This window comes from Terrapene carolina, unplaced genomic scaffold, assembly GCF_002925995.2.
Source record: "Terrapene carolina triunguis isolate 2854851 unplaced genomic scaffold, T_m_triunguis-2.0 Scaffold66, whole genome shotgun sequence".
In the NCBI taxonomy this organism is placed as follows: domain Eukaryota; kingdom Metazoa; phylum Chordata; order Testudines; family Emydidae; genus Terrapene; species Terrapene triunguis.
This window is the reverse complement of record NW_020664417.1, coordinates 34,184,550-34,206,357: the sequence shown is the minus strand read 5'-3', so window position 1 is coordinate 34,206,357 and position 21,808 is coordinate 34,184,550.

The following is a 21,808-nucleotide window of genomic DNA, read 5'->3' as shown; positions in this document are numbered from 1 at the left end:
TCTGTAGGCTTCATGGCAAAGAAGATTTTTAAGCAAGGTTTTGAAGGAGAATAATGAGTTAGTTTTTCAGATGTTTATGGAGAGCTTCTCCCAATAAGAGGTAGCATGGGAGAAAGCACAAAGGTGCCAGTCTGGAAATTTCACAAGAAGGCAATGGAGGCTGACAAAGTTGGAGATGGGAGTCAATATTGAAATAGTGAACGAAATATTGAAATAGTGAATGAAAGATGACGGGTAGGATGGGGATATGCCACAAGCGGCCTTGCAAGTAAACACAAGTAGCTTATGTTTGATACTGTAGAGAAGAGGAAGCCAATTATATTGGTGCTTCGAATTTCCCTCAGCCAATAGCAATTTTATTCCATTTCTAAAACTAGATTAATTTGATAGCTTAGACTGCATGGAGAACTGATTAGAGAGTGGATTTCACGGATGTATGATAGAGCTCATTTACCTTAGTTTCCATCACCAAAGGGAGATGCGGGGGGAGGGGGAACCTTGCCATTTGTCACATCAAATTGAGCATGAAAAGACTCGCAGGTAACCAGCTGCAGATGAAAGAGCCTCCCTCCCCCAAGCTGCTTTGTCAGCACACAAGGAAGGGGATTGATTTTCAAATATAGTTACATTCATTTTTATTGCTGAAATCACTAATAATCCATAACGAAGAAATGCTCAGTCAGAATTGGATGTTCCCAGTTAATCAAGCCAGAGTTTGTACAGTCCAAAACATAAGTATGGGGAATGAGGGCAAGGAGCAGGTGAAGCCATGACTTATGCCCTTTGGTTGCCAGAGAAGCTGAGCCAGTGCAGAGAAGGATGATAATTTACTGTTGATGGAGGCCACTAGTAAATTTCTGGCCCCCAGGGGCCAGGAAGAAGCACAGGAAGAATTCTGACAGATGTGTCCCTGAATCTCAGTGCTTCCTAGGAATACTCCAGGGTAGTACTTTTATTTTTTAAAATCACTACTTGCTCAGGAGTGCATGTAAAATTAATATCAAGCCTTAGGTAGTTGAGGACTGTGTATGTTATATTATATATTCAATAAACCAAACCCCTTTCTTGGAAGTGATTCTGATACATGGGTTTGGGGGGGGGGGGGGTTTTTTTTTTTTTTTTTTTTTTTTTAAGATATTACTTACAGGTTCACATCTTGAACTGGACTGAAGCCTCTTTGAAAGTCTAGTCCTAAATCAGGAAGTGAGTGGCAGAGGAATCCTGAATTCTATTCCCACACTCTACCGACTAGATACTCTCACTCACTCTCTCCTGCTTAGCCCAGGTGTGGACACAAACTAAACAGAAGTTGCAGGACTACCAACAGGTGCCCAGACATTAGATTTAGCCAGCTAGCACATTGCAGACTGAAAAATGAAGAATTTAAGATGAAAGAAATCTGTAATGATTGTCATTATTTTTAATTAAAATAACAGATTATTATTGTATAGCAGCATTTCAGCGATGCCGCAATGGATAGAAACTGAATCCCAGGGATTCCCTTGGCACTGACAAAACAGATGCACAACTGAGTAGAGTCTATATGATAATATTTCCAGATGACATAAAAAGCCAGTTAATTAAACTTGTTTTGCTAATGCGAATCTGGGGAAGTCTATTCAATGATCTAAATGTTGTTCTTTCAGTATCCTAGGAATTACAAATTGTAAGTAATAACCTTATGACAATTTTTTTTTTATTTTACTGATTCCCTCCGGCCCCCCGAGTCTCTGGTGAACATTTCAAATGGTTCAAGACTGTTTTCCCTACCAGATACATAAGGATGGAGAAAAAAAAAAATCTTCTGTTTACCCAAACTAGACCCCTATCACCTGGCAGCAATACACAGTATTGCCATTGGACAGGAAAAGCCAGAATTTTAAAGATACTTAAGCACCTAATTCCACCATTTAAACACCACTGCCATTCAGAGCTGTGCTCAGCTGCCACCTAACCCCATACGTGTGTAAATCTCCCATGGCACCAATATTCCCACCACACCTAAGCATTCTAAGTGCTGCCACTACCCCACATCAAATGGCCATAGGACCTAGTGCTCGTACCCAGAAATCACCCAATGGAGACATTCACTCTTCGCGCCCATCAGGGTGGCCACAGCCCAGAGTATCTTGGCAATGGGATCATTCCAAATGGTCATAAGCCAGATCATTGTCTCCTATGGACTGCAGTTCCTGATGAGGGCCCTGATGAGAGACACCGCAGACTACATTTGTTTCCCATTGGATAGACACATACAACTGAGGAACATGGAGGAGTTTTATAGGCTTGGATACCACCCATCTGTACTCAGACCTGTACATTCTATGTGTCACCATATGAAGCCAAGCATGGATGCACACGCTTACATCAATAGCCAAAGGACATGCACTCTAAACTTGAAGACTGTCTGCAATGCCCTACACCGGTGCTTTGATGTAGTGGCCAAGTTCCCTGAATCCTGCCAGGACTTGGTGATATCAGAACTCGCAAGGTGCATCAAAAGGGGTGTTGCCGGTGGACTAGCTGCTAAATAAGATTCCCCCCACCCTCTTCCCCTGCATCCTGTCATAAATAGATAGTTCAGGGTTAATGCCTCTTTTACCTGTAAAAGGTTAAGAAGTTCACCTAGCCTAGCTGACACCTGACCAGAGGAACCAATGGGGGGACAAGATTTTTCAAGAGGAAGGATGGAAGTTTTCCTTTGTCTCAGTGTTAGTTTCAGTTTCGGCCGGAGTGGAAAAGATCAAGGAATCAGCCTCTTATCAGAGTAGTGAGTATTAGAAAAGGAATAAATAGGTTTATGTTTATTTTCTTTTGTAACTTGTCTTGTGCAATTAGAGGAATAATCAAATTGGGATTTCTTTTGTGTAACTAAGGTTTTGCCCAGGGGAACATCCTCTGTGTTTTTGAATCGGTTGTCTTGAGATCAGCTTGTATGCTATCTCCCAGAGGTTTTTCTTTTGCCTTTCTTTTCTTTAATTAAAAGCCTTCTTTTTAAGAACCTGATTGATTTTTCCTTGTTTTAAGATCCAAAAGGATTGGATCTAGACTCACCAGGGATTGGTGGGGGGAAGGGCGGGGGAGAATGATTAATTCCTCCTTGTTTTAAGATCCAAGGGTTTGGATCGGTGTTCACCAGGGAATTGGTGGAGGAGTCTCTCAAGTCTACCCAGGGAAAGATTATAGTACTTGGGAGGGAGATATTCTGGGGGAGAGGTAGACAGAGTTTCCCAAATGACTCAAATAATTTGGGTGGTGGCAGCAAAACCAGATCTAAGCTGGTAGTTAAGCTTAGGGGTTCTCATGCAGGTCCCCACATCTGTACCCTAAAGTTCAGAGTGGGGGTGAAACCTATGACACATCCTTACCACCTCAGCACATCTACTGCTTGTGATAATCTCCCCCTCCCCCGCCACCTCCCAAATGGGCAAATGGCTGCCACAGCCATCCATATTTCCAGCCCACTGCCTATCACCACAGTGCAAAACATGTATAATGCCATGTGTTATTTCCCTTTGCTTCACATGTGCCCAACACACAAAGGTCACTTTAGTTATAGGCAAACTAGGCAGCTGCTTAGGGTGACAGAGTAGACTCAGCACTCCATCATGACAGAGGAGTGACCATGCCAAATTTGAGTGGCATCGAGACCCAGTGTGCCCAGTCACAACACCACTCATTGATACTGGTCATGACAGAGGCCAGCCAGGCCAAAGCTGTCACCCTAGGCCTATGAGGAGGTGGCAGCACACTGAAAGTTTGCTTAGCACCGCAGAATGTCTTGAACGACCTCTGTGCACACAGGAGACACAGGGCACCTCCTCTCAGCCTGGTTCAAATCATGGTGCCAGCCACCCCCCTAATGCTAGCCAAAATCCCTTATAATCATGCCCACAAAACCACTTGGTCAATAATAGTGAACACCTTTTGTATGCTAAAAATGTGGTGGAGGTGTCTACATCCATATAGTGGCACACTGCTGGGATCATTGATGCAGCTACCTGCAAGTGCTGTGGAAGGAGGGATATCGAGACTTGGGTCCGCAATGGTTTCTCCCTCCGCCCTCCCTCCTTCTCCTGCTACCAGAGCAGCCACTACTTTTTTCTCTCCTCAAGTTCCCTTCTGTGACCACCTACAACATTCAACTGTCCCCTAAGTTTGTCCCATCATCCATCCAGGTCAATCACAGATGTTTCTGTCATTCAAGGACCCTTGTGCAACATCATTTAAGCCAATGGAGTGACATCAAGGATGAATCTGTTGAATTATAATCCATAGATCAACTCAGTTTTTCTGCCTGTCTCCCCACCCCCATCCTTCTAGAGAACTATATTCAGATTTCTATGCCCTATACTAAACATAATAGGCCAGATTCATCCTCAGTGCAGTTCTTATGAAACCTCTAGTTATACTAAGAATGAATTTGGACCAATTTTCCCAAATGGCCATAAAAAGAATGTGTTACCATTCTCTCTCTTGATTTAGCACTAATCCTTTGCCTAGGTGCGCCAAGACCTTGTTAGCCCTTTGCAGCTGCTGCACACAGGCTTCCTACTTTCACATTATCACAGATACAATGATCACAAAGACAGATACTGTATTAGTCTTTTTCCTTTATAGTTTCCTCATCTCTATCATTATTTAAGGCAGATAAAGTTAGTCAAAAATCATGTCAGGTTTTTCCTCTATGTTTGAATCCCCACGAGCATTCCACATTCATCAGTCTTTTCTCTGTCCGTGTCCCCCCTGCCCCACCCCACACACACACACCCCCTCCCCAAGTCCCTTGAGGCCTGTATATACACAATGCCTACACTGAAATCTTCAAATTACAACACCATGAATCTCAGGCCTATTTCTAAATAACTTATGTACTATAAATGTTAAATAGAAATATTCCCAGAGCTGAGCCCTGGGAGACCCTGCTCATGAGCTTTTGCCAGGAAGATCATTTCCCATTTATTACTACCCTCTGTACATAGAACGTTAGCAGTCTATGTTACTAGTCCATTATTGATGCCAGCATTTTCACATGAGTCACTAGCTTCCAGTAGAATACTTTATCCAACAGCTTGCTTTAAAAAAACAAAACCCAAGATAAGTTACATACCTTCATCTATTAACTTTGTTATTCCATCCAAAAAATCAGATTGCTCTGACAAGATTTATTTCTGGAGAATCTGTGCTGCACTTGTTCGATTACCCTAATAACCGACTTTATCTTACGTGAAACTACAATCTGTGGTTCCTAGCCTCATTGCTGTTATCCTTCTTAACAAGAGGTGCAAAATTAGCCTTGCATCAGCCTTTTGGCATTGTGCCTGTGGCAGGGCAGATTCACTCCTGTCTACTTTTAGCCCACAAACAGCCCAGAGACGTTCTTCTGATAAAACAACTTGTACAGTTTATTGCAGTGTTCTTTCCAATAACCTTTACAGACTTTTCAGCCTCATACCAGCAGCAACATACACCCCTCACCTTCTGCAGCACAGCAAGGCCTTCCTCCTCTTCACATTTCCTTCTTGTGCTTTTTGTACCATCTGGGCTAGTGAGTTAATTAGTCCCTCAAGCCCCCACATCTATCAATTGGTGCCACTCCCTCAGTGGCTGGTAGGGGAACCCAAACCCACCCTCTACTCCAGGTTCCAGTTTCAGGACCCTCTGAACAGCAGTCAAGGCATGGTTCCCTGCTGCCTTTTCCTGAGCCTCTTCCTTTCCTCCCACCGCCCCCCAGTTTACCAGCCTCTCAACTCTCTCTTCCCCAAGGAGTAACTATGGGCTATTTGTCTCTATAGCCCCCATATACTCCTTCCAGGGAGTATTTACAGATTACCTCACTACAGCCACTTCCATGTCTGCTTTTTTGACTTTATATAAACCCACACAGGTGAGTTGCTTCTAATTAGGGCTTTACTCCCAGGCTTAATTTTCCCAGATTGCAGCCTAATTGGCCCGATTCAGCTCTTGCAGGGCCAGTGTTGGGAATACACCTCATCACAATATATATAAAGCACAATTATAAGGAAAGGATCAGTAAATAAACACTCTCAAGGCAAAATTACAATACAATGTTAATATACTACATTGTACATTACTTATTCAGGATCATGTTAGTATTCAAAGACTAAAGATTCTGGCTTGCGGGTTGGGGAGTCCTCCTTCTCTGAGCAAAGTGACCAAATTTCTAAATACCTATTCTCTTTTTGGTGTTTCTCCTGTGTACATAGTTGGTGGAAAAAAGTTTCCATTACAAGTGCAGTGCATATTTTACTATACCACAATTCCATAGGAGGGGGTCACATTTTTCCAATAATGTTCAATATAAAGTCTAGCTGCTAATAAACAAGAAATTCTATTTGTCATTTTATTTTAAATGTAGACCCTTTACTGAAGCATTAAGTAAATAGGTCAGTGTATCTCTAGAATCTGGCATTTTAATTTCCTCCCCAAACCATCTAATTCCTGGACACAACCACTACATGTGCAATGCTTTATACTTCCTAATACAGGTTAAGAAAGGGGGAAAAAATCCAGGCAATGGTGATACTGTAGTTCACTGCCCAGTTCCCAAAGCCTATTGACCACTTGTCTTTTCTAGCCTTTACAGCCCTGGCTGAGCTCCCTCGGGCTTCTGTATTACACCCCAGATTTGGATCCCATGTGCTTGTAAGCTTAATGAGTCTGAGCAGTGTCCAGACATTGGCTCTATGTACTCCATGTGCCTTAAAGCCCAGACAGACTCCAATGCCGTTACCCATTCTAGGGTTGTCAGTCCCCACAGCCCAGCTGCCCTTGGTACCAAGACCAGTGCTGTCCCTCCAAGTCTCCCCAGTAGCTTACATACACTTGCTGCAGAGCTTCACCCTTGTCGGTAGCATGACTTACTGTTTAACTCTTCAAGGACTAGGTGACTATTAAAACAAGGGACATGTAGACTTTGAAAAGGAATTTCTAACCGAGTCACACTTTACTCATAGTCAAAGCACAAGTGATATGCAGATCTATTGAAAAGTAATATATCTGCACACAAGACCCTTCTGAGAGCCCTTTGGATCTAGTTGGTATAAGAAGCTTCAGGCTTAGAACCTGGAACTATGGGGTTTCTGGGCTACTGATGCCTCTCCATTGCAACTAGAGGCTTAGTCTGGGGAAGGGCCACAATGGGAGGGTGCTGTGAAGCTAGGCTTGGCAGGAAGTGCTGCCCCACAGGGTCTGAGTGGCAGCACCTCTCAGCTCACTGATTTCCCAATACCAGTATATAAATCAGGAAGCCATGATGGGGAGGCGTCTAAACAATAACAGACTGTCTTCCTCTCTGTGCTCCAGACCTTGCTTGCAATAGATCCTAGCCTATGGCTTCTGACCTTGGCTTACTCTCCACTTCACTATTCGATTGCTGTCTGTAACCTGGGGGCCTAATGCTGACTTCCTGGTATCCTGACCCGACTTGATTCTGTCCCTGCTATCTGCCTGGTGCTGCGCCTGACTTCCTGGCATTCTGACCCAGCTTGCTCCTGACCCTGGCACTTGTCTCCCAATCTCAATTTAGCAACTGACTAGGGCACACCAGCCACACATGACCTGGCCCTGACAGTTGGTGTCCTTCAGGGAGTCTATGATCCTTCTTATACTGCAACATGTGGGAGCATTCAGAAGACCAAAGTCCACCCCTAAGGAATCACAGATTGTGGGAAATTAGGAATTGTCGTGCAGTTCTAATTCAGTCAAGAGCAGGGTAGCAATACACATGCACACCAGCCAATTTACTTTACAGACTTCTCTTAACATTTAAGTAATTTTAAAAGCACAGAACCCCCTCCCCCATACTTCTTTAAAAATATAATTGAACATATCAATATTTTTTTGTGTCTGGTTTCATGCACTTTCCTAGCACTTGACAAGCCTATAGTAAACAGTAAGCACAGCTTACTGAAGCAGACTCACTGTGGGAAATAATTTGAAATTTCAAAAGAAAATAAGGTCTTTTGAGTTGATTCTTACTCAGCTTCATACAGCGCAAGGGGCCTCAGAATTGAAATCCTTTAGGAAAAAAAAAATATCGGAACTCTGACCTTGTGAATATGCTGCTTGTCTTTTATACACGAGAAAAGAATATTTTATATTCTTGTGTTCTTATCTCTTTTTGTTTTCCTGCTGTGGGAGTGAGGGAGGGATGAGAAGAAAGGGAGGACCAGTGAACAAAGTAAAAATATGACTTCAGATCAATTCACAGAAAGCTGGTAGTGCTAATATTCCTGGTACTCTAAGTCAGAGAGGGTGGAGAATGCAAACAGCCTCTTGTTCCCTTAGCTCTTACATTGCTGTGACCTTGTGAATGATACAGAATCTTTATATGGAGACAGCCCCAAATGGTGAGTTTGCTGTAGTGACACATTTTTACCTGTGCACTTTTCAGTTTATAAGGAGAGGAGAAACTCAGGGTTTGATAAATGAAGATCTGAATTTAGCTTGCCATATACTGAAACCAATTAAATCAGGTTTAGTGGCTCAAGAGACATTTTTAGTTTTCTGCTGCATAATCAGAAAGTATTAATAGTACTTGGAGCAAAAAATTACAGAAGAAATGTGCTCAAGGGAGAGAGGAAATTTTGAATTGATGGAGGTTTAAATGAAGTAAAAGATTTCAAGGAACTAAAAAAAAATTACAGTACAGTTCTTCTCCCTCCCAGCATGAATTAGCATAGAATGCTTATCAAAGCTTTGATTTCAGAATTCTGATCTAATTTTTTGCACACACACAAAAAAAGAGAATGAAAAGCATTAGCAGAATTATAAGACAAACCAGAACTTGTACCTCTGCATAAAAGTCAGGGAAACAGCAGTTACCTTAATGGTGAGCTCACTGCAGCAGGGACTGCTTTGTGGGATTTTTGCTCTATAGCAGTTAGTACTTGTTTGGAGCATATAAATATTACTAATAGTAAATGATGCAGAGGCAGCTATTTCATAAAGTGTTTTTCTTCTCTTGATAAAACTTATTTTATAAAAACTTTGCATAGAAATCTTGAGGTATGATGTTAGTAAACCAACAGCTTTAAAGAAATAACTAGTAGCTCTTCAAAATATATCCTTATTATATATTTTTCAAAAATGCCAGCAGAAAACTGCTCCCAAAAATGCAGCCTACTTAGTATCCTGTGTTGAGAAGCAAAAGGCTTTGAAGGTGACGGGAAATAATATGCACAATTTCATCAGACCTAGCAGATTTACTGATACATTATATACACAATACATGTGTTCCATAGTAGAAGATGCTCAGGCTTTGGAAGAATGAAATTTAGATGCAAATAAGATGAAATCAGGTAATCTCAATGCTATGCAGGGCCAACAAACCAGGCGGGGAAACAAAACCTAGTGCACTCTCATAATCTAATGTCTTTATTCACAACAATGCATGTGTATCTACCGTTCCTGTCAGTTTAATAACAAACAGATGGAAATATATCTCAGATATCAGATAGCACTGCAGCAAAGAACAAGCTTTCTAACTCCAATACATACCAGTTTTAATTAGATGCGTCTAGGACTTTTTACACCTGGGGGTAAATATCCCAACATGAGTTTCAGTGAAGATGCGACTCGCTATTGAGGGCCAGATTGTGCTCTTATGGTGTAGACCCGGGTAGAAGGCCCTGCCCCAGAGGCAGTTGTGGGAGGAACAATGTATCTTGGAGCTCCCCAACAGCCTGCTCACTGGGCTACCTCTTAAAAGGGGTCAGCATGTGATCTGCTAGCCAGCAAACTGGCCACTGCAGAAGTGGGGATGTGGCCATAACCATACCTCCTTCCTTACCCATTTCTAGGAAATGCTAACAGGGAACAATCCCTATGCAGGGCTAAACCAGAACTTCTGATCCAAACACCCATACATTTGGGGGAAATAAGAACCAGATTTTTGTGGTTCAGCCTGTATCTGTTTGTAGTCAGAAGCTAGAAGTAAGGCAGATGTTCATGCAGTGACAAATACCAGGGATAAAAGTTAACCGAACATTTCTGAATCTTCATAGGAGTGTAGATTCCACAGGTGCTTTACTTCTAAAAATAACTAAACACAACAATCAGATGGCAATGCTGACTGTAAGGTTTATGCTATTCCTCACTTGCTGGGGAAATCCTTAATGCATAAGATCTGGTCAGTGCATGGCCCCTGTATGTCATGAGTAGCATAAATGGGCCACATCAAAGGAGAGAATCTGGCCTACAGCATAAAAAGCAAGGACTATCCATCACCACATGCACATTGCTAATTTACTTTGATATTTGCAGTGTACCTTTATTTATGATCTATAATGTAGGCCCTAATATACAACAGTATGTTTTGTAAAAATAATGAAGTCTTTGTAGTATGAGGTTTCACTACCACACACCACTATTGAATCTTTCCTGACATTTGTGGCGGAGCTGTGTGTGAATGACTAACAAGATATTTAGATCAGAAAATGTGCATTAGTGAGGTTCCATTTTATTTACAATACAGTATGTTTTTGAGTAGACCAGCAACTGTCTATCATTTCCAGCTAGACTGTTTCTGATGTATAAAATGCAGAGCTATGTAGGCAATAGGATGCTATAGAGAATGAATCCTTTTTACAGATTTTTTTTTTATTAAAGCAATCATATAGAATGGTACTGCTCTATTTAATCCTATAGTGTGGTTCTGATAGAATTTGCTAGTACATTCTAGGGTACAGGCTTTTCCATCCCACAGACAAAAGAGGTAATTTTGGGAGCATTTGTGCCTGGGAAAACAGAAGCTGCAGAGATGAAGTTGTTTCTGGGGCTGAGAACAGAATCAGTTGAGGTCTGTCAAATTTACGGGAATATGAGTTGAGGTTTTCAATTATAATATAATCCTGGGAAGGGGTGTGTGTGTGTGTGTTTGTTTTATTTTTGTTGAAGGTTTAGAGCAGGGGTAATCAATAGGCAGAGTAGGGGCCAAATACGTACCGCCAGATGCTTTTGAATGGAACTTGAAATCTTTATTTACTTATTATTTTCTCTGGAGTCTGGACCATGACTATGCCTTGACCAAGAAATTTGGACCTTGACAAAAAATAATTGATTGCCCCTGGTTTAGAGTGTGATCTGCCAAGCAAGCTTTCAGCATTGATCAATCCCAAATGCTTTGAAGTCAGTGCAAAGATCTGACTGCAGGACCGAGGCCATTACAGGACTGTAAATTCTTCACAGCAGCACCTTTGCTTCCTTATGTCTGTAAAGTGCTTAACACACTTTGGATGATATGAACTGTATTTTCTAAAGCACTCAACATAAGCCTACTCTGCTCCCATTTTAGTTCATAGTAAACTCTCAAATTTCAGTGGGAGCAGAGCCAGGCCAATGTTCAGCACTCTAGCAAATCCCTCCCTTTATAAATAGCAAATAATATCCCTGACCACTTTGGGATATTTTCCTATAAATAAAATCCCATATATCAAATATTCTACAATGGGGTGCCCAACCTACGGCCCACAGCCTGTACATGGCCCGCTGGAGAATTTCATAAGCCCCATGCGATGACTCTATTTGGCCCACACAAGGTTGTGCTTAGGTTTATATGTCCCTTCTGTGTAATAAGGTTGGACACAACTGCTCTACAACAGTCTTTTTAAAAGGGCCCAAGTTTACTCTTACTGAAATCATTACTATTCATATTTATTTATTCTTTAATCAGTGGTGATATTATTGTAGCCTTTAACAGTCAACAGGAGTTTTGCTATTGGACTGATGATAGCAGAATAAGAGGCTTTGAATTATAATTTGAGGAAAAAACGATACTAGATCTTACAGCAGCTTTTTATAAAACATTTAAAAACAGTTTTAATAGGTCTGAATTTGTGTTTTTAAGTATTAGGAAGGTTTCCCCTTGATTGCTATTCCTTAACATAGGACAATCATTTATTTGTTTTGCTCCTTTTTTTTTTTTTGCTATATTTATACTAATTTCAGCCTTATTCTTGTCTGAAGTGGAATTAAATTATCTCCTACCTTTGCCCTCTGATCAGTCAGGTAAGTAGAAGAGTGACTGGTAACTCAAGAAGAAGAATAGAACTTCCTTGGTTAGATGGTGGAATGCTGAAAACATGTCTCTCCTAAAATATGTACTAATCCTTTAATTTTGCCAAATATATTACTTTTTTCCCCTCAGCACTAAACCTGCAGTGTAGAAAATATCTTCCCATACATTTACAGTTACTTTCAGTAGAGAGACAATAAAGAGTCTAGTTGAAGTGTGGCTCAAAAGACTTTATACATGAATGATGCGTCAGAGAAAAACCTTTTCCTCCAAACACCACAGCGGCAAAAAATTTAGCTTCTCTGCCCAACGTAGTTAAAAATTCACTTTTTAAACACCAGTCTAGCTTCCCCATCAATAACTTGCCCATTGACAGCTGAAGATTAATTTATTTAAGGGTTTAAGTCCACCCTTATGGAAATTCAGCTCATGGCAGAAGTCACTTGCTTTATTCCACAATATCTCAGACTTGGAGAGTCATACAAGAATAACAGCCTTCAGTACTTTAAAACAGTCACTGTCAAAAAGCTGTTGTCAGACTAATCACACTGAGAGAGCCCTACAACTTCCCTTCATCTACCCTCATATGTTATATAAGAAGAATATAGGGCCAGAGATTCCTCCTTTCCACCACCCTGGCAACCCCAAGGGAAGGGGGGGGAAAATCTCAATGAAGATCTCCTCAGAGATGCCCCAACACTGTTTCAGCCTAGGATAGGGGTGCCTAAATTTGCCCACCAATTTTGCAGGCCTGGATTCTAATCAGCAAGCCACAGAGATATCCTCAGATCCAAAGTGGGAGGCCCTGTGTCTGTGCACCAGCTTTGGGCCCCTTTGGTTCTCTTTCCCTGCTCCCTGGCTGCAAATGCCCTTGGGAAATACTTTAAGGGGGCAATTCCCCAGCAAGGAACAATCCTCATTGGAAAAAGTTATTAATCCCCAAGCTGTACTAGCTTTCCTCACAAATTTCTGGGATGTGATGTGTGTCTTCCCAGCAAAGCCCAGGACCCATTTAATGCACTGATGATTTCCAGACCAGCTATTTCCCACCCCCCTCTTTGTTTCCAGTCAGAGAATGGATATAAACTTCCAAATATTCATCCTTTTAAGACCCTTTCTTCAGGGTTTCACTTCCACAAAACAATCACAAAATAAAAGCAAATCAACTGAAAATAATTGGACAATAATAATTTCCCCAAAGGTTTTAGTTGGAGAGGAGAGAATATATCCATTCCCTTTTGATTTAGCTTCCCCTTTCTTTTATAATCTTCCTCAAGCAGCTGTGTGAAAGGCCTGCTAACCCTTTACTATCTGCAATGCTTTTACCTTGTCATGGCCCCCCATCACAATGAGAGCTGATCAGCTCCCAAGTAGTTAAATAATAAAAATCTCTCTCATGCACACTCTTCCTTCCTTCCCAATCAGTAGGAGACATAGTTTGATTAGTTTATAGGGATTAGTTTGGGAGATTTTTTGGTGTATATACCAGGATTGCTGCCGCAGAACCACTGACTCTCTTCACTCCTTGCAGAAGGCGTCAGACCTGCATAATAGATTTTGGGCACACTGTTTGGGCCATAGATGTTCTGTAAATACTCTAAATATTCAACTGTGAGGTAGATCACACGAATATCCTGGAATAGAGGTACTCCTAGACCTCATGGACCCATTGCTAATTGTTAGACAGCTAGTGAAATATTTGGGTTATCCCAGCATAAATTACATTTTATCTACAGTTAATATTTCCATTTTAGTGAATCATTAGTATTAGGGCTAATCCTCCATCCCTTTAATCAAATGAGTAAGTTTCCTATATAATTACTTAAACAGCAAATCTCTCCTAAAAGCATGTAACACAACTGACTCTTCTTATAATCCAAAATATAATGGAATTATACAAAATCAGCAAAATACCATTCTTGGGCCTCATACTAGAGCTCATACATACCCAGAATTCCAACACGGGTCCATTAGGTAATATTTACAAATGAGAACTTGACTGGAAACACATTTTTATTTTATCTGCTAACTATAAAAAGGAATAGTTTACTCATAACACCATCCTTCTTTCCTCATTCTCAGATTTACATCCTTTCATATTGCTTAGACATATGTTTAAATTTTATACTATAAAAATCTCCATGTCCTTTTCTTCAAATGACTGTATACAAGATGCTTTGATAGTCCTTGCAGATATTTTCTAGCCTTTGTGCACACTCTGGGTAAGTATCAAGTTAATCATTATAATTCACTGCTTTCTTATAATACAAATTGATTTTCCCCAAATATACCTGACATTTTAAACTAGCATTTATTGTAAGTGTCTAGGAATCAAGAGGGAGTAGTCAAGATCTATCTTTAAATCTAGGCTCAACTACTCACTCATCGTGCAACCTCAGGCAACAAACTTGACCTCCTTCTGGCTCAGTCAATCCAGCTGGCTAAAAAGCAGGAAGTCACTGAAAACCAGATGCTGCATCTGAGCAGATCTTCCCTGGGTAAATAAATTACAAGAGAGCCACAGGGATGGAAGAATACAGTGTTTCTTATTGTCAGAGTCATGAAGATATATGGAGGTAAATTGGAAAAGAACATGAGGTCTTTTGGCCTCCAGCTTTACTTCGATATTTGAAAAATAGCATTTTTATTGCTAGATACAGATATGAAACTTCTTTCTTTTTGTGCTGCCAGCGAACTGCAAGGTTGGCTCATCTTTTCTTTTAAGTGGAGTGACTTTGTGAAGGTTTTATTGCCTATCCTCTTTGTTTTCTGCCTCACTTCTTTACAGCTTACAAACATCCGACATGTGAACACTAATACTTGATTAAATATGCATTATACTGGTGAAATGTGTGAGACCCAGGCTTTGATTTGACCTCAATAACTTGTATTAATGGAAACCAGGAGTATTTTGGGAAGGTGATCATGAGTTTATTTTCTGGTAGAGGAGAAGGATGCAGCTATTGAGCCCACTAAAGGAGCTCTTCCTCTGGCCTTACAACTCCAGTTCAATCAGAGTCATTGTAACATTATTCTTAATAGAAACTGCTTTAGTTGTTTAAGAGTGCAAAGTTAATTTAGGAAGCAGCATATTACACACTCCCTACCAAGGGAAGAGGAGGTAGAAGTTGGAAAGGGGTATATTGAGCAAACTTTACTATCCCCAGAATGACAGGTTTTGCCCATCCAGTGCCATAAGGCTTAAGGTATGTTGTATTAATTCTGATGCAATGAATAAGGCCAGAGAGTCAAAGGTGTTAACATGACCCTGTCGCTGTACAACATTAACATGGTTTGAGTTTTGAGTGCAGAGACCTCTGCCTTCTTAGTACCATGGTAATACTATTAAAAATCCTTCTAACCTTTTAAAGATACAGAAAAAGGAAAAACAGTTAATGCGTGTAAAATTTTAATATGAAATATAAAATGTACAATATTAAGTAATGTAAATGAAATGTAAAATATTAAATAAGGCTTTTATTTAAACAATATTCCTTACTCCCTTTAACTGCAGAGAGTTTTTAGAAGGGAAAAAACAGTTTGACAGTCTCTTAGATGGTACTGAAGGTGGTAATAACTACAGTATTCTTTCTGGGGAAAAGAGAAGAAGTTAATTGTGATGGACTGCTGCTGAAGTTCAATTCCGTTCCCTAAAAAACAAAACAAGACAAATACACACAAAAAGGGAGAGAAAAGAACAGCAAAGATAGAAAATGCACTTTTTGTTTTTGGTGTTCAATCTTGCTTACAGCCTCACTGCTGAACAAACATAGGTACAGTACAGGGACTTATTCTCCACTCTGAGACCTGGCAAACTTGTATCAGCACGGGGCTGTTTAGGGCATTGCTTTTAGCTGGCTCTCTGGTCACAGACTTCAACAGTGTTGCAAAATAGACAGTTTTAGCCAGCTAAGCTAGTCTCTTATTAAATGGAAAACAAAAGGAAAGGGATAGTATAGAGAAGAAATAAGGTGGAGAAGGAAAAAAGCACATGAGAGGACAGGGTGACAGAAACCGAAGTTCTACATTCCAGATGGTTTTGGGGATTCAGCAGGAGGTGGTGATGTTACCTGGGTCCATCCCTCTCTGACCTAGTCTGGTCTGGTCAGATTGGTTAAGATATTGATAAAATGGGCTGGATAAAAGAATAATCAGCCTGGCAAAGGAGGCTTTTAAGCCACCTGGGTATTAAGTAAAATTATACAGGGAGGGATTCCCATAGTGCTCTCATATATGTGTTTATTTTTATATATATATATATATATAGCAAAGCAACAGCATGCCTTACCAATTGTGTTACACAAGAACATTTGAACTTCTAATTTCCAGCTATCCAAGCATTTATAATCACACTCAGCATGAATATCTGACTTAACTTCTCTAGGGACTGAAATCATTCTGCCTCACACTCCGGTGGGTGTGCGCGTGGGTGTGTGTGTGCGTGCACGGATGCACGCACATCTTGCTACATATTATTATTGACATATTCCACTAATGAGCTATGGAGTTTTTGGAATATTTTTTTTATGTGTTTGTGTTAATAGTCCTTAACTGTTGCAGGAATTTAATGAATACATTAACACAGCCTATAAGCACTATATAATACATGCTATAAGCATTTTAATGTGTTGCCAGTTGGTTTCTTGAGGACACAAAATAGTTAACACCAGCCTTAAATTAAATGTGTACATTTTCATTTTATAGATAATGCAGATTGGTCTTTAAAGACTGCAGGCACTGGTCTTTTTCTATTTATGCTCACCTTTTTAAAAATATAAAATACGCATAGTGGAATATTAAAGAAAGGCAGGGCAGATTTTCTGAGTAAATTTCTAACATACTTTGCACATAAACCATTGAAGCCTTTTATCTACAATCATCAGCAGAACATGATCCTTTCCATTAAAGATCCAAAAACAGCTCTCATCAATATCTGTAGAATTTTTTTAAACCATAAATGCAAAATGTAAGTTACCTCCTACAACCCGTCCCTCTCACAACTCAGAATCAGGTTTTGTGTACACAAAACTGCAGACTGTGTTTTTGTAATCTACAGTAACTACCAAATTCAGTGGGTATGCAAGTTTTCCATAACAATTATGAAACAGATATTGGTCAGTCTAACTCCTTATATAACAGGGTATAGGGTAAAAACGCTACGCAATCTGGCATATATATATATATATATATATATATATATATATATATTACTATTTACATCAGTTCCAATTTGGTTCATCACTTAAAGAAAGGATGTGAAGAAATTGTTTAATTGCTTTGTTTTTTAATTTGGTAGCTTTCAAAGACCAATATAATTACTCCTTGTATTTGCCAAATTTCTGGAACTAATTTGAGGAAGTCTTACTCACCAACAGGAGATATTGGGATTTATTGAATCAGGAGAGGAAAGGCAGCCTTGAGATTAAGGTACTAATGTGAGCCTAAGGTGATTTGGGTTCAAATCCCGGCTCTATTATATATTCTCTGTGTGATCTTGGTCAAGGTGCTTGATCTCTCTGTGCCTTAGTATCCCTCCTATAAAATAGGGGATGATAATAATGCTTCCTTCCTCTAAATTTGGCTTGTCTATTTAGAGTAACCTCTTGAGGGCCAGGACTATCTCTTACTTTGTGTATGTACAGTAAGTAGCACCCTGGGACCCTGATCTTCGTTGGAACCCCAAGATACTATTGTAGTAATACATAATTATAATTAACTTCAACAAGAAAAGGAAAGTTTATAAGAGAAGTTTCAACCACCAGATACTGCATGGCTGAGACTCAAAATCATGCCCAGCAACCTCGATAAGAGAGAATCAGGGATTTCTAATCTTAAAGCACATATAAAATGATAAACCTCATTTTCTTTTCCTGTGACCAAGGTAGTAGATAACACAAATCATTATCTTCATGCAACAGATAATTTAGTAATGCCATTAACTCTTTAGTCTAATTTCAATTTGCCCATTACATACCTGACAAAACTTAATATGAGACTAGGGTGACCAGACAGCAAATGTGAAAAATCAGGACGGAGGGTGGGGGGTAATAGGAGCCTATAAAAGAAAAAGACCCAAAAATTGGGACTGTCCCTATAAAATCAGGACATTTGGTCACCCTATATGAGTCCCACTTGCTAGATGTTCTCTAGTTCCTGGTCTTAATCCAAAGAAGGGGAGGCGGGAGAGAGAGAGAGAGAGAGAGATGCTCATATTATATATGTCTTGAGAACATCTAGACCCCCTGAAAGAAGCCACAAGGCACCATTCCCTATCTGTTGTTTCCCCTGTGCCCATCAGGCTGTTCTTCAGGATCAGACATCGGCAGTGGAAAAGTAGGATGGGGAGGAGGTGGTCCAGTGTAATGCACATTGTCTTTCCATCAGCCCAGTAGAGAGAGACCCTAAAAAATGCAGTACAGCCCAAGGAGGTCTTGGATTGCTGCAACCAATGCTAGTCTTATAGTAGAGATTCTTCTTTAAGGGGGAGGGCCCCTTACTAGAGAAGCCCTGTCAACACTAGAGATTTACTGCCAGGGAAGGGATGAGGGGTGTCACTGAGGACTCAGAGTTGGCACTGCGATACGTGGATGGCTCTGGATTCCTGTAGAACCTCTGGGGCTTGTGGGCCAGGCTTGTAGCTTGTTGCTATGGGGAGTGGAGGTGCCCCATCTGCCATTTCCCACATAATAGTTTGAAGAAAACGCTGTGAAAAGAATCTCCAAGAGATGTTCAACATCTTAGCCCCTTCTGCGGGTTTTCCCAGAAGAGGAGTTGTGTCCTACTTTGTTTAACTCTTCAGTGTTCAGGCAAGTCTGAGGGTACAAGCTGGACACTGCAAGCAAAGAGAGGAGACCAGGATGTGCATGTAACAGGCTGATGACATCATGAGAAGTTTGGATGCACAAAAAATGTAGGAATGGGCCCTTCGTTTTCTGCACATCTTGAATGCTATAGGAGGACACAGATTACATACGGCTTAAATTTACATAAAATGCAGAGATTGTAAAACCTAGTTCAAAGAGAAGGTAGACCAACAAGCATGAAAGACAAAAACTTAAAATGAGAATGGTCATCAAAAAACCTCACTGAGAACTGGTGCTATTAAAACAACTGAAGGAAAAATGGCAAGTCAAAGGCTAATTCAACAATAATGGTAACAGGAACAATAATGGCGATTTAAGGAAATTGTATTGTACTTTAGGCATGATGTGAAATTACATCTGAGGGACTATGCTTAAGTGAGGCATGTTGTATAAATTTAGATGGACTATATGGGCCCAAAAAATCAGAGGTATTAACAAGACCCTGTCACTATCCAACGTTCAACAGTATTAAACAAGATTCAGGGTTTGGTATACGGAGACCTCAGCCTGATTAGTACCGTAGCAAATAGACCAGTAATTTTTTTTAAAGATACAGGAAAGAAGGAAAAACAGTTAAAGCATTTGCAATGCAAAATATTAAATAAGACTTTTATTGTAGCAACCCTCCTGTTTCCTTTCCTTTTAGAGGAAGAGAGATTTTAGAACAGGGGTCAGCAACCTTCGGCAAATAGCCCATTAGGGTAATCTGATTGTGGGCCACGAGACATTTTGTTTATGTTGACCATCCACAGGCACGCCTCCGCGCCCCCCTCCCCCCCCCCCCACAGCTCCCAGTGGCCGCAGTTCACTGGTCCTGGCCAATGGGAGCTGCGGGAAGCCGCGGGCCACAGGGATGTGCTGGACACCGCTTTCCGCAGCTCCCGTTGGCCGGGAACGGTGAACCGTAGCCACTGGGAGCTGTGGGGGGCTGTGCATGTGGACAGTCAACATAAACAAAGTGTCTCGCAGCCTTCCAGTGGATTACCCTGATGGGCCGTGTGCCGAAGGTTGCCGACTCCTGTTTTAGAGGGGGGAAAAATCCCTTGTTTGACAGTCTTTTAGATGGTATTAATGATAACTGTCCTTTTGGGGAGGAAAGAGAAGTTAGTTGAGATGGAGCTATTGTTAAAGTCTGATCCTGTTTCCTAAGACAAAACTAGATAAACACACGAGGGAAGAGAAAAGAACAGCAAAGATAGAAAATGTGCTTCCACCTCAGTGTTGCCTCTCACTTTCAACATTGCTGCTGGAAAAACATGGGCACAGCACACAGTCTTATCAGCCACTTTGAGACCTGGCAAACTTGTACCAACATCAGAATATTTAGGCCATTGTTTTTAGCTTCCTGTTTCTAGTCACTGGCTTGCCTGGAGGAAAAACTTTATCCCAGTAATCGTTTTTATCCATGTGTGTTGCCTCCTTTAAAAATAAGCAAAAACATTATGTTCTTTTGGAATTACTTTTGCATTGATGAGCCATTTACAACACCCAAAGGAGGGTAAATGCAGGCATTTTTAGTCTATAACAGACCTTGTCCACCTGTTGCACCACCAACATTTGTGAAGATAACGTAGCCACTGGGCAGCTTAGCTCATTCTTTGAATTTAATCTTACATACACAAAACAACAACAAATATCACTGATATCAAAAACAAAACAGGAAAAAACTTTTTTAAAAAAGGGAAAAAAACATTTAAAGAAAACCAACAAAATCACAAAAGTTTGGTGCTGCAACAGCCCCTTGGTTCCGGTGGTTTGAAATTAAATTCATAGTCAATGCAGCAGCAGCCAAAATAAGCTGGCATTCTGTTAAAAAGAGTCATTACCCAGGATGTTATTTTAGTAAAAGTTTGCTTTATCAACTTAACCATCAACAATTCAAAGCCTTTAAATTAAACCTTTAACGTTTTTACTATTTACAGCTATAAACCCAAAAATAAACAAAAGGAAAAAAGAGAAAAAAATTAATAGATTTTTAAAGTTATCAATTGCTATAAAATAATTGCTCACCCTTTCTTTTTAATAGAAGAAGATTAACAGTTTGCTTTGCGTGGTTTTCTAAACAAGCACAATGGACATTAAAAACAAACTTTTGTTTTATCAACTGAAAACAATTGCTTGTTGGCCAATATGCCAGCTTCTAAGTATGTATTAACCCTTTAGGCCTACCAACAAATGCCAAAAATGTTTTATTAATTTAGATGGAATATATGGACCCCAAAAGTCAGAGGTGTTAACAAGATCCTGTCACTGTCCAACATTAAACAGTTTCCTGGCACCTCCTATCAAATCTGGCCCTTTGATATACAATATTCTGTCTGCCTATGAAATGGGCATCACAAGCCTCTTTCACTTTGGAATAGTCTCTCTTTTCCTCATCAGTGAGGAACAGGGGCACACAGGACGTCATCAGCAGCATCACCCATGGCAAATATCAGGGCAATTACCTGGTATTCTTGTGCTTTCTCCTTGAAACCGGAAGTCATCAGGAATCGCTCAAGTTTCTGGATCCAACAAAGCCAGTTGTCCGAGTTGCCAAAAATCAAACTTCTCTAATGGAGCCATTTGCACTATGAGTTCTATTGCTGTGCTGAGACAGGGTTGTGCCTCCTAACCTGCTGCAGCTTTTACAGGGCTCCTCCCTGATTTGCCAGTTTCCCCACTCACTCATCACCTGGCTATCTGGGGGGTCTCTTTTCTTTACTTTACTCCTTTAGAGAAAGGGATTCACTCACTTCTGACACACTGTAGTATGAGGACATAAACCAAAGAACCATGCTTTAAGCAACAAATAGAGAACTCCCTAACCAGGAAGTTGCTGCATTTATTAAGCTCCCTACTGCAATACATTGTGGTTCTCTCAACTGTGGAGCAGCAGGACCTCTATAATCCCTTCACACTGTCATAA